General features: G+C 44.5%; 2 non-coding genes across 2 annotated transcripts; both read right to left on the bottom strand.

Annotated features, from left to right (window-relative positions):
- Positions 1-15: 15 nt before the first annotated feature.
- Positions 16-170, bottom strand: LOC126877642 (5.8S ribosomal RNA). Its single transcript, XR_007695211.1, has one exon. It is a non-coding gene; the product is annotated as a 5.8S ribosomal RNA (ribosomal RNA).
- Positions 171-3,556: 3,386 nt separating this feature from the next.
- Positions 3,557-5,479, bottom strand: LOC126877636 (small subunit ribosomal RNA). Its single transcript, XR_007695205.1, has one exon. It is a non-coding gene; the product is annotated as a small subunit ribosomal RNA (ribosomal RNA).
- Between the last annotated feature and the right edge of the window lie 7,021 nt (positions 5,480-12,500).

Genomic DNA, 12,500 nt, shown 5'->3' with positions numbered 1-12,500 from the left:
TTAGGTTTACGTGAGCAACCCTCAGCCAGGCGTGGTCCAGGAATTGTATCCGTGGACCGCAATGTGCGTTCGAAATGTCGATGTTCATGTGTCCTGCAGTTCACACGTTGACGCGCAATTAGCTGCGTTCTTCATCGACCCACGAGCCAAGTGATCCACCGTTCAGGGTAATCTTTTATAAATTTACAACAGTTCAATACTCAAATGTACTCTTCTCGGTTCTAGCGAAGCCGAGTTCCGTCACGTTCGACCAACGGGAATCGAACGCGCAGAAGTCGCCATAGGATTGACGACACAAAAACGTTCGAAAAAAAAAGAAAACGACGAACGCGCGAAGATACGCGCGTTCGCCGGCCGGGCGTAAAGTACATTATGATATATAACAACCATCGAGATCGAAGCTCCGTTCGTCAGGAAACGACGGGGATATATACACCCGATTCTGAATCCTCTGTACAGCACACGATCTCGCGAACGAGTAAGCACGGTGGCTAGCCCATGTTATATATGTGTTTGATTCTACTCTCTCGTCCAATTATTCAAGAAACAGCGCGCGTGCATCTCTCCATCGTTCGGGTGATAGTAAAGATTCGATGGGATTCGCGCGGCCGTCCGCCTCGAGCGGTCTTTCGTCCCAATATCCAGAAGCAGAGTTTGAAAAACTCTAGCGACGGCACGGGTGTCCGACTCACGACATCGAGGTTTCGAAGCCGGCGATCCCCTCCGAACGGATGGCGACCACGCGACCGACTGAAAGCATGAAAAATCGACGAAAGATAGAACACATCTCCGTTCGGGTGGTGTTTTTTCTTTAAAAAAAAAAAAAAAAACAAAAATTCGATGGGACTCGCAGCCATCGTCCTCGCGCGGTCTTTCGTCCCGATATCCAGAAGCAGAGTTTGAAAAACTCTAGCGACGGCACGGGTGTCCGACTCACGACAACGAGGATAGACAGCCGGTCCCCTCCGAACGGGTTATGCGATGATAAACTCGATGAAACTTTAGTCTCGTTCAGGTAGTGTGTGTCTTGTAAATCAAAAATTCGATGGGACACGCATCCATCGTCCTCGCGCGGTCTTTCGTCCCAACATCCAGAAGCAGAGTTTGAAAAACTCTAGCGACGGCACGGGTGTCCGACTCACGACAACGAGGATAGACAGCCGGTCCCCTCTGAACGGTATATTATATATGAGATGATAGACGACAAACTGGATGAAACTTTAAGTCTCGTTCAGGTAGTGTGTAAATCAAAAATTCGATGGGACTCGCATCCGTCGTCCTCGCGCGGTCTTTCGTCCCGATATCCAGAAGCAGAGTTTGAAAAACTCTAGCGACGGCACGGGTGTCCGACTCACGACAACGAGGAAAGACAGCCGGTCCCCTCTGAACGGTATATTATATGAAACTTTAAGTCTCGTTCAGGTAGTGTGTAAGTCAAAAATTCGATGGGACTCGCATCCGTCGTCCTCGCGCGGTCTTTCGTCCCGATATCCAGAAGCAGAGTTTGAAAAACTCTAGCGACGGCACGGGTGTCCGACTCACGACAACGAGGATAGACAGCCGGTCCCCTCTGAACGGTATATTATATATGCGATGATAGACGACAAACTGGATGAAACTTTAAGTCTCGTTCAGGTAGTGTGTAAATAAAAAATTCGATGGGACTCGCATCCGTCGTCCTCGCGCGGTCTTTCGTCCCGATATCCAGAAGCAGAGTTTGAAAAACTCTAGCGACGGCACGGGTGTCCGACTCACGACAACGAGGAAAGACAGCCGGTCCCCTCTGAACGGTATATTATATGAAACTTTAAGTCTCGTTCAGGTAGTGTGTAAGTCAAAAATTCGATGGGACTCGCATCCGTCGTCCTCGCGCGGTCTTTCGTCCCGATATCCAGAAGCAGAGTTTGAAAAACTCTAGCGACGGCACGGGTGTCCGACTCACGACAACGAGGATAGACAGCCGGTCCCCTCTGAACGGTATATAATATGAAACTTTAAGTCTCGTTCAGGTAGTGTGTAAGTCAAAAATTCGATGGGACTCGCATCCGTCGTCCTCGCGCGGTCTTTCGTCCCGATATCCAGAAGCAGAGTTTGAAAAACTCTAGCGACGGCACGGGTGTCCGACTCACGACAACGAGGATAGACAGCCGGTCCCCTCTGAACGGTATATAATATACATTATGCGACGGTAGACGATCAACTAGACGAAACTTTAGTCTCGTTCAGGTGGTGTAAAAAAAATTCGATGGGATACGCACGCACGGCTGTCGTCGTCCTCGAGCGGTCTTTCGTCCCAATATCCAGAAGCAGAGTTTGAAAAACTCTAGCGACGGCACGGGTGTCCGACTCACGACATCGAGGCTTCGAAGCCGGCGGCGTTCCCCTCTGAACGAACTTCGGCTAGACTAGTTACGAATCGTTGCTACACATCGTCTTCATCGTCGTCGTCGTCGACATCGACATCATCATCATATCATCATCATCATCATCATCATCATCATCGGTCATCGTCGCATAGCGGGCCAACATCCACGCGATGCGTCTTCGTTCTAGGTTACCCGATCCACGAGTATGTTACACGTGGTTTCGTTATTTCGAACGAAACGACATACGAAGAGCACACGCCCTTTGGGTAGGAAGCACGTTTCGAGAACGACGAGAGTTTCGATGAAAGAGACGAGAGAAGTCGACGCAGAAGGTATCCATGGATCTTCGAAGAGAACCTTCGAAGATGTATATCGGTATCCTTTCGCTCTGCGCGACTCGCTACAAGTTCTTTCGCTCTCGTCGACTCGTTCTAGACGCTTCGTTCGATCCCAAAGAGGAGTCTTCGATATGTCCCGTTGCTAGGAGGAGAACAAACGCAACACAGACCACGAAACATAGAAGAGAATAGGCGAGCATGATCACTCCGACACGAGGCACTTTAGAGATTTTCTTATTAGTTTGCATGGACTTTTATATTTCGTTTGTACGGTTTCCACGATGCAAATACGAAATACGAGATCGTGACGGCGGGTCTTTCTGTGTACGGCCTCTCGCAGGCGCCACGACTGCATTTCTCTTTACACCTGGTTTCCATCGTAATTTTTTCGTTTGATATCGAGCCTTAACTTTTGTTGGCTCTTTCGAAGCTAGAGTTCCCTTTTATTAGAATTTCATATATATATATATTATATGTTATATGTTTTATTCGGAGACGGCGGGTCTTTCTGTTTACGACCTCACGCAGGCGCCTCGAATAAGTTTCATTCGCATTTCGTTTTTATACTTGTATATATATATCTCTTCATCCCGATGATCGAGAGAGAGTGCCACCTTCTCTTCGTATAATTCCGTAGCTGGAGGGTCGTCTCCTCCTTAAGAATATTTCTATTCGTGCCAACGGAGGTTGCCAAGCTCCCTGGCGTTTTCGTTTGTTAAAGTATATAGCTTGTTAATACGTCGTATATACTTTCGTCGATACAGGAGGAGTACGGCTCCTTACCGACCATTGTGATATATATTTCATAGTTTTTATATGTGTTCAAGTCAAATTCTTTTGGTATCGTATCGTTAATGATCCTTCCGCAGGTTCACCTACGGAAACCTTGTTACGACTTTTACTTCCTCTAAATGATCAAGTTTGGTCATCTTCCCGGTAACATCGGCAATGCTTATCACATTGGCCGCGCACCAGTCCGAAGACCTCACTAAATCATTCAATCGGTAGTAGCGACGGGCGGTGTGTACAAAGGGCAGGGACGTAATCAACGCGAGCTTATGACTCGCGCTTACTGGGAATTCCTCGTTCATGGGGAATAATTGCAAGCCCCAATCCCTAGCACGAAGGAGGTTCAGCGGGTTACCCGGGCCTTTCGGCCAGGGAAAACACGCTGATTCCTTCAGTGTAGCGCGCGTGCGGCCCAGAACATCTAAGGGCATCACAGACCTGTTATTGCTCAATCTCGTGCGGCTAGAAGCCGCCTGTTCCTCTAAGAAGATTTGTTTGTACGTTGGTAGTAAAAACCCACCGACCGAAGCCGGGGGCCTTCGAGATACCATAAGTTACGTCTATTTAGCAGGCTAGAGTCTCGTTCGTTATCGGAATTAACCAGACAAATCGCTCCACCAACTAAGAACGGCCATGCACCACCACCCACCGAATCAAGAAAGAGCTATCAATCTGTCAATCCTTCCGGTGTCCGGGCCTGGTGAGGTTTCCCGTGTTGAGTCAAATTAAGCCGCAGGCTCCACTCCTGGTGGTGCCCTTCCGTCAATTCCTTTAAGTTTCAGCTTTGCAACCATACTTCCCCCGGAACCCAAAAGCTTTGGTTTCCCGGAAGCTGCCCGCCGAGTCATCGGAGGAACTTCGGCGGATCGCTGGCTGGCATCGTTTATGGTTAGAACTAGGGCGGTATCTGATCGCCTTCGAACCTCTAACTTTCGTTCTTGATTAATGAAAACATTTTTGGCAAATGCTTTCGCTTCTGTCCGTCTTGCGACGATCCAAGAATTTCACCTCTAACGTCGCAATACGAATGCCCCCATCTGTCCCTATTAATCATTACCTCGGGGCTCCGAAAACCAACAAAATAGAACCGAGGTCCTATTCCATTATTCCATGCACACAGTATTCAGGCGAAGGTAGCCTGCTTTAAGCACTCTAATTTGTTCAAAGTAAACGTATCGGCCCACCTCGACACTCAGTGAAGAGCACCGCGATGGGATATTAGTTGGACCGCCCGCGAGGAGCTAAGCCCACCGATAGGACGTACCACATAATGCCAGTTAAACACCGCGAGCGGTGAACCGACACTGTGACACACAGATTCAACTACGAGCTTTTTAACCGCAACAACTTTAATATACGCTATTGGAGCTGGAATTACCGCGGCTGCTGGCACCAGACTTGCCCTCCAATTGGTCCTCGTTAAAGGATTTAAAGTGTACTCATTCCGATTACGGGGCCTCGGATGAGTCCCGTATCGTTATTTTTCGTCACTACCTCCCCGTGCCGGGAGTGGGTAATTTGCGCGCCTGCTGCCTTCCTTGGATGTGGTAGCTGTTTCTCAGGCTCCCTCTCCGGAATCGAACCCTGATTCCCCGTTACCCGTTACAACCATGGTAGGCGCAGAACCTACCATCGACAGTTGATAAGGCAGACATTTGAAAGATGCGTCGCCGGTGCTAGATGACCATGCGATCAGCACAAAGTTATTCAGAGTCACCAAAACAAACGATGGACGGACAGACGAGCCATCCGCCACCGATTGGTTTTGATCTAATAAAAGCATTCCTACCATCTCTGGTCGGAATCTGTTTGCATGTATTAGCTCTAGAATTACCACAGTTATCCAAGTAAATGTAGGTATGATCTAAGAAACCATAACTGATTTAATGAGCCATTCGCGGTTTCACCTTAATGCGGCATGTACTGAGACATGCATGGCTTAATCTTTGAGACAAGCATATGACTACTGGCAGGATCAACCAGGGATCTTATTCGTATAACAATTCTTATAAATTTCGTTTAAGTTCTCTTCGTGTCGTAGGTGGGACGTAAGCACCGTACGACGAGACTTTTCGTTCTTAAGATAGATATATCTATAAAATATATCTCCTAGCGACGTTCGAGATACACCCATAGTTCAGTAATAATCTTCGAACGCCGCTCGCAGCCACTTTGTAATTCTCAACTCCACCTCCTCTCTTCTCTCTCTCTCTTTCTCATAGTCTTATATAAAATGTTTAGAATCGTACTTCTAAAGGAACATTTCCATAATGCTGTCTTCGTGTAAAAAGACTTATTAGAATATCTTAGCGGTAAAGCACGTATACGCACCTCACGCTGAACGAACAAGCGCGTATCCCAGTGCGTCGCGCTGGACATACCGTAAGAATATTCTTTCAATCGGTAGAACATTTTCGGCAGAAGACATACTACGCAAAGATAGTACGCTCCTACCGCCTCATCGGATACTTCTGCGAAAGCAGAAGTTTTTATAGAAAGCAGACGGTTATACTCTTTTGAATGAATCGATGCTCAGTTAGTACAAGCACACACGCATCTAACAATTTTTGTTAGAATACGTACACACAGGTCACCAGCTTCCCGACTCAGGGGAACCTTGCCACGATATTTGGTCATTACGTCCAGGACAGCGACCCGCGGCGCAGCAGTGTAGAGAAAAAACCAGAACGAGAACGGAGGAACAGTCGAGAAATAGCGTAAAATACACTAAGACTCGAGGAGCGGTGACTGAATTCTCAACCGAGGCCGTAGAATAGCCACGCGCTCAACGCTGTTCCGACCGAACCGTCCGGCTCGACGTCTCTCTTATAGATACGAAAGCGCCAGCCGGAAGGCCGGCGCCGGCCGGGCTAGCGGCCGCGCGCTTACGGTGCAAAACCTCCGTAGCAACGTACCGTTCGGAAGGGACGCTGGAACTTAGTCTCGCGAACGCTCGATCACTACTATACAAAGCCAATATCCAACCATCGAAATACATTACCAGACGTTTTATTAACATAATAGAAATGCATTTTTACCAAAAAATTAATTTTTTTTTTCACCGAAAAATTGCATCAGTAAACATACTCTTTTATCGAATACGGACAAAAAATAAGTTTATAATCAATTACAATACGTTAAAATAAGTAGAAATATGCAAAAAAATATATACCTTGTAACGTTAATTAACGAAAAAATTAGAAAAATATCCCAGTCGTGTCAGTTCGACGAACGCTAATTTTTTGAAAAAATCGATAAAAATGTTTAATCCCGACGTATTTAATAGAGATAGAACGATTCCCGTAAAAAAATTTATACCTTGTAACGCTTTTTAACGAATAAACTCGAAAAAACTTTTTCGCCCTCGGAATTTTTCTAAGTCCCAACGTACCGGCTCGGAATTTTTCTATGTTCCAACGACCGGTCGTGTCGGTCCAAACGTTTTTATATCCGTCTGCCGACGATATAAACGCTTAATCCCGACGTATTTTATCGAGTTATAACGATTTCTTGAAAAATATTCGTACGTTATAACGCTTTTTAACGAATTAATCGAAAAAGAGTGTTCGGTCCGAAAATTTTCTAAGTACGAACGACCGGCCGCATAGGTCCGTTTTTAAAAATCGTTCTCGGACGGAAATAAACCATTAATCCCGACGTATTTCGTCGAGTTACGTCGATTTATGCAAAAAAATTCATACCTTGTAACGCTTTTTAACGAATAAACTCGAAAAAACTTTTTCGCCCTCGGAATTTTTCTAAGTCCCAACGTACCGGCTCGGAATTTTTCTATGTTCCAACGACCGGTCGTGTCGGTCCAAACGTTTTTATATCCGTCTGCCGACGATATAAACGCTTAATCCCGACGTATTTTATCGAGTTATAACGATTTCTTGAAAAATATTCGTACGTTATAACGCTTTTTAACGAATTAATCGAAAAAGAGTGTTCGGTCCGAAAATTTTCTAAGTACGAACGACCGGCCGCATAGGTCCGTTTTTAAAAATCGTTCTCGGACGGAAATAAACCATTAATCCCGACGTATTTCGTCGAGTTACGTCGATTTATGCAAAAAAATTCATACCTTGTAACGCTTTTTAACGAATAAACTCGAAAAAACTTTTTCGCCCTCGGAATTTTTCTAAGTCCCAACGTACCGGCTCGGAATTTTTCTATGTTCCAACGACCGGTCGTGTCGGTCCAAACGTTTTTATATCCGTCTGCCGACGATATAAACGCTTAATCCCGACGTATTTTATCGAGTTATAACGATTTCTTGAAAAATATTCGTACGTTATAACGCTTTTTAACGAATTAATCGAAAAAGAGTGTTCGGTCCGAAAATTTTCTAAGTACGAACGACCGGCCGCATAGGTCCGTTTTTAAAAATCGTTCTCGGACGGAAATAAACCATTAATCCCGACGTATTTCGTCGAGTTACGTCGATTTATGCAAAAAAATTCATACCTTGTAACGCTTTTTAACGAATAAACTCGAAAAAACTTTTTCGCCCTCGGAATTTTTCTAAGTCCCAACGTACCGGCTCGGAATTTTTCTATGTTCCAACGACCGGTCGTGTCGGTCCAAACGTTTTTATATCCGTCTGCCGACGATATAAACGCTTAATCCCGACGTATTTTATCGAGTTATAACGATTTCTTGAAAAATATTCGTACGTTATAACGCTTTTTAACGAATTAATCGAAAAAGAGTGTTCGGTCCGAAAATTTTCTAAGTACGAACGACCGGCCGCATAGGTCCGTTTTTAAAAATCGTTCTCGGACGGAAATAAACCATTAATCCCGACGTATTTCGTCGAGTTACGTCGATTTATGCAAAAAAATTCATACCTTGTAACGCTTTTTAACGAATAAACTCGAAAAAACTTTTTCGCCCTCGGAATTTTTCTAAGTCCCAACGTACCGGCTCGGAATTTTTCTATGTTCCAACGACCGGTCGTGTCGGTCCAAACGTTTTTATATCCGTCTGCCGACGATATAAACGCTTAATCCCGACGTATTTTATCGAGTTATAACGATTTCTTGAAAAATATTCGTACGTTATAACGCTTTTTAACGAATTAATCGAAAAAGAGTGTTCGGTCCGAAAATTTTCTAAGTACGAACGACCGGCCGCATAGGTCCGTTTTTAAAAATCGTTCTCGGACGGAAATAAACCATTAATCCCGACGTATTTCGTCGAGTTACGTCGATTTATGCAAAAAAATTCATACCTTGTAACGCTTTTTAACGAATAAACTCGAAAAAACTTTTTCGCCCTCGGAATTTTTCTAAGTCCCAACGTACCGGCTCGGAATTTTTCTATGTTCCAACGACCGGTCGTGTCGGTCCAAACGTTTTTATATCCGTCTGCCGACGATATAAACGCTTAATCCCGACGTATTTTATCGAGTTATAACGATTTCTTGAAAAATATTCGTACGTTATAACGCTTTTTAACGAATTAATCGAAAAAGAGTGTTCGGTCCGAAAATTTTCCAAGTACGAACGACCGGCCGCATAGGTCCGTTTTTAAAAATCGTTCTCGGACGGAAATAAACCATTAATCCCGACGTATTTCGTCGAGTTACGTCGATTTATGCAAAAAAATTCATACCTTGTAACGCTTTTTAACGAATAAACTCGAAAAAACTTTTTCGCCCTCGGAATTTTTCTAAGTCCCAACGTACCGGCTCGGAATTTTTCTATGTTCCAACGACCGGTCGTGTCGGTCCAAACGTTTTTATATCCGTCTGCCGACGATATAAACGCTTAATCCCGACGTATTTTATCGAGTTATAACGATTTCTTGAAAAATATTCGTACGTTATAACGCTTTTTAACGAATTAATCGAAAAAGAGTGTTCGGTCCGAAAATTTTCTAAGTACGAACGACCGGCCGCATAGGTCCGTTTTTAAAAATCGTTCTCGGACGGAAATAAACCATTAATCCCGACGTATTTCGTCGAGTTACGTCGATTTATGCAAAAAAATTCATACCTTGTAACGCTTTTTAACGAATAAACTCGAAAAAACTTTTTCGCCCTCGGAATTTTTCTAAGTCCCAACGTACCGGCTCGGAATTTTTCTATGTTCCAACGACCGGTCGTGTCGGTCCAAACGTTTTTATATCCGTCTGCCGACGATATAAACGCTTAATCCCGACGTATTTTATCGAGTTATAACGATTTCTTGAAAAATATTCGTACGTTATAACGCTTTTTAACGAATTAATCGAAAAAGAGTGTTCGGTCCGAAAATTTTCTAAGTACGAACGACCGGCCGCATAGGTCCGTTTTTAAAAATCGTTCTCGGACGGAAATAAACCATTAATCCCGACGTATTTCGTCGAGTTACGTCGATTTATGCAAAAAAATTCATACCTTGTAACGCTTTTTAACGAATAAACTCGAAAAAACTTTTTCGCCCTCGGAATTTTTCTAAGTCCCAACGTACCGGCTCGGAATTTTTCTATGTTCCAACGACCGGTCGTGTCGGTCCAAACGTTTTTATATCCGTCTGCCGACGATATAAACGCTTAATCCCGACGTATTTTATCGAGTTATAACGATTTCTTGAAAAATATTCGTACGTTATAACGCTTTTTAACGAATTAATCGAAAAAGAGTGTTCGGTCCGAAAATTTTCCAAGTACGAACGACCGGCCGCATAGGTCCGTTTTTAAAAATCGTTCTCGGACGGAAATAAACCATTAATCCCGACGTATTTCGTCGAGTTACGTCGATTTATGCAAAAAAATTCATACCTTGTAACGCTTTTTAACGAATAAACTCGAAAAAACTTTTTCGCCCTCGGAATTTTTCTAAGTCCCAACGTACCGGCTCGGAATTTTTCTATGTTCCAACGACCGGTCGTGTCGGTCCAAACGTTTTTATATCCGTCTGCCGACGATATAAACGCTTAATCCCGACGTATTTTATCGAGTTATAACGATTTCTTGAAAAATATTCGTACGTTATAACACTTTTTAACGAGTTATTTGGAGGGGATCTTTCGGCCTTTTCGTAGCGGTGCGAAAAAATTCTAAGTTCCAACGTCCCAGTCACGTTGGTCCGGAGGATGAAATTTTTCAAAAAAATAAAGTGAAATCGCTACTTTCGACTAGATTTCGTCGAAACGTAACGATTTCACGCAAAATTTCGATACGTTATAACGCTTTTTAGCGAGTTATTTCGAGTTGAACTTTCGGTACTTTCGTAACGGGGCGAAAAAATTCTAAGTTCCAACGTCCCGGTCACGTTGGTCCGGAGGATGAAATTTTTTAAAAAAATAAAGTGAAATCGCTACTTTCGACTAGATTTCGTCGAAACGTAACGATTTCACGCAAAATTTCGATACGTTATAACGCTTTTTAGCGAGTTATTTCGAGTTGAACTTTCGGTACTTTCGTAACGGGGCGAAAAAATTCTAAGTTCCAACGTCCCGGTCAGGTTGGTCCGGAGGACGAAATTTTTTAAAAAAATAAAGTGAAATCGCTACTTTCGACTAGATTTCGTCGAAACGTAACGATTTCACGCAAAATTTCGATACGTTATAACGCTTTTTAGCGAGTTATTTCGAGTTGAACTTTCGGTACTTTCGTAACGGGGCGAAAAAATTCTAAGTTCCAACGTCCCGGTCACGTTGGTCCGGAGGATGAAATTTTTTAAAAAAATAAAGTGAAATCGCTACTTTCGACTAGATTTCGTCGATACGTAACGATTTCACTGATAATTTCGATGCGTTATAACGCTTTTTCTCGAGTTATTTCGACTCGAACGTTCGAACAGTGGCGAATATTTCAAAGTCCCTGCGACGCAACGATACGCTCTTACGCGTTGCTCGCTCGCTCCGCTCGCTCGAAAAAAAAATAGCCCAACCCAAAACCAATCCCTTTCGCGTTCGTTCTTCGATTTCATCGAAATCTTCGTTCGAACGCTCGGGATCGGTTTTGGGTTGGGCTATATTCGTCCGAGCGAGCGCAGCGAGCGAGCATTTGTCGCGATTATTTTCCTCGTTTTCGTCTCTCTCGTGAAACGGGAAAAAACGTGGAAAACGGGAAAAAACGGGAAAAAACGGGAAAAAACGCGAAGAAACGGGAAAAAACGCGAAAAAACGTTTAAAAATATTTGAAAAAGCGCGCGCGCGCGCGCGCAAGACGAGCTGCGCAGAACGGCGTACCTTAAGAGAGTGTTACCTACTCCGGCGCATACCCGCTGATTCGGAGGTGCGCGCGCAGCGGTAGCACGAGCGGCTAAGTCCAGCGGCGTATTGCTTTTTACTGGCACGCGACAAAGTTGCAGCGGCGTATCGCTTTCTATTCGTGCGTCTCGTTGTTTGATTTAAAGGAAAAAAAAAATCGCTACGCACGACCATCGGCCGTACGTAGCGAAATTATTTTTTTTAACCGCAGGAGACAAAGTCCCAGCGGCGTATTGCTTTCTGTTTGTACGCGACTAAGTCCAGCGGCGTATTGCTTTTTACTCGCACGCGACTAAGTCCAGCGGCGTATTGCTTTATGCTCGTACGCGACTAAGTCCAGCGGCGTATTGCTTTCTGTTTGTACGCGACTAAGTCCAGCGGCGTATTGCTTTTTACTCGCACGCGACTAAGTCCAGCGGCGTATTGCTTTCTGTTTGTACGCGACTAAGTCCAGCGGGCGTATTGCTTTTTACTCGCACGCGGCTAAGTCCAGCGGCGTATTGCTTTTTACTCGCACGAGACAAAGTCCCAGCGGCGTATCGCTTTCTATTCGTGCGTCTCGTTGTTTGATTTAAAGGAAAAAAAAATCGCTACGCACGACCATCGGCCGTACGTAGCGAAATTATTTTTTTTAACCGCAGGAGACAAAGTCCCAGCGGCGTATTGCTTTATGCTCGCACGCGACTAAGTCCAGCGGCGTATTGCTTTATGCTCGCACGCGACTAAGTCCAGCGGCGTATTGCTTTCTGTTTGTACGCGACTAAGTCCAGCGGCGTATTGCTTTTTACTCGCACGCGACTAAGTCC

Source organism: Bombus huntii, unplaced genomic scaffold (assembly GCF_024542735.1).
Source record: "Bombus huntii isolate Logan2020A unplaced genomic scaffold, iyBomHunt1.1 ctg00000201.1, whole genome shotgun sequence".
In the NCBI taxonomy this organism is placed as follows: domain Eukaryota; kingdom Metazoa; phylum Arthropoda; class Insecta; order Hymenoptera; family Apidae; genus Bombus; species Bombus huntii.
Note: the sequence above shows the minus strand (reverse complement) of the source record. Positions and strands in the feature narration are given on the sequence as shown.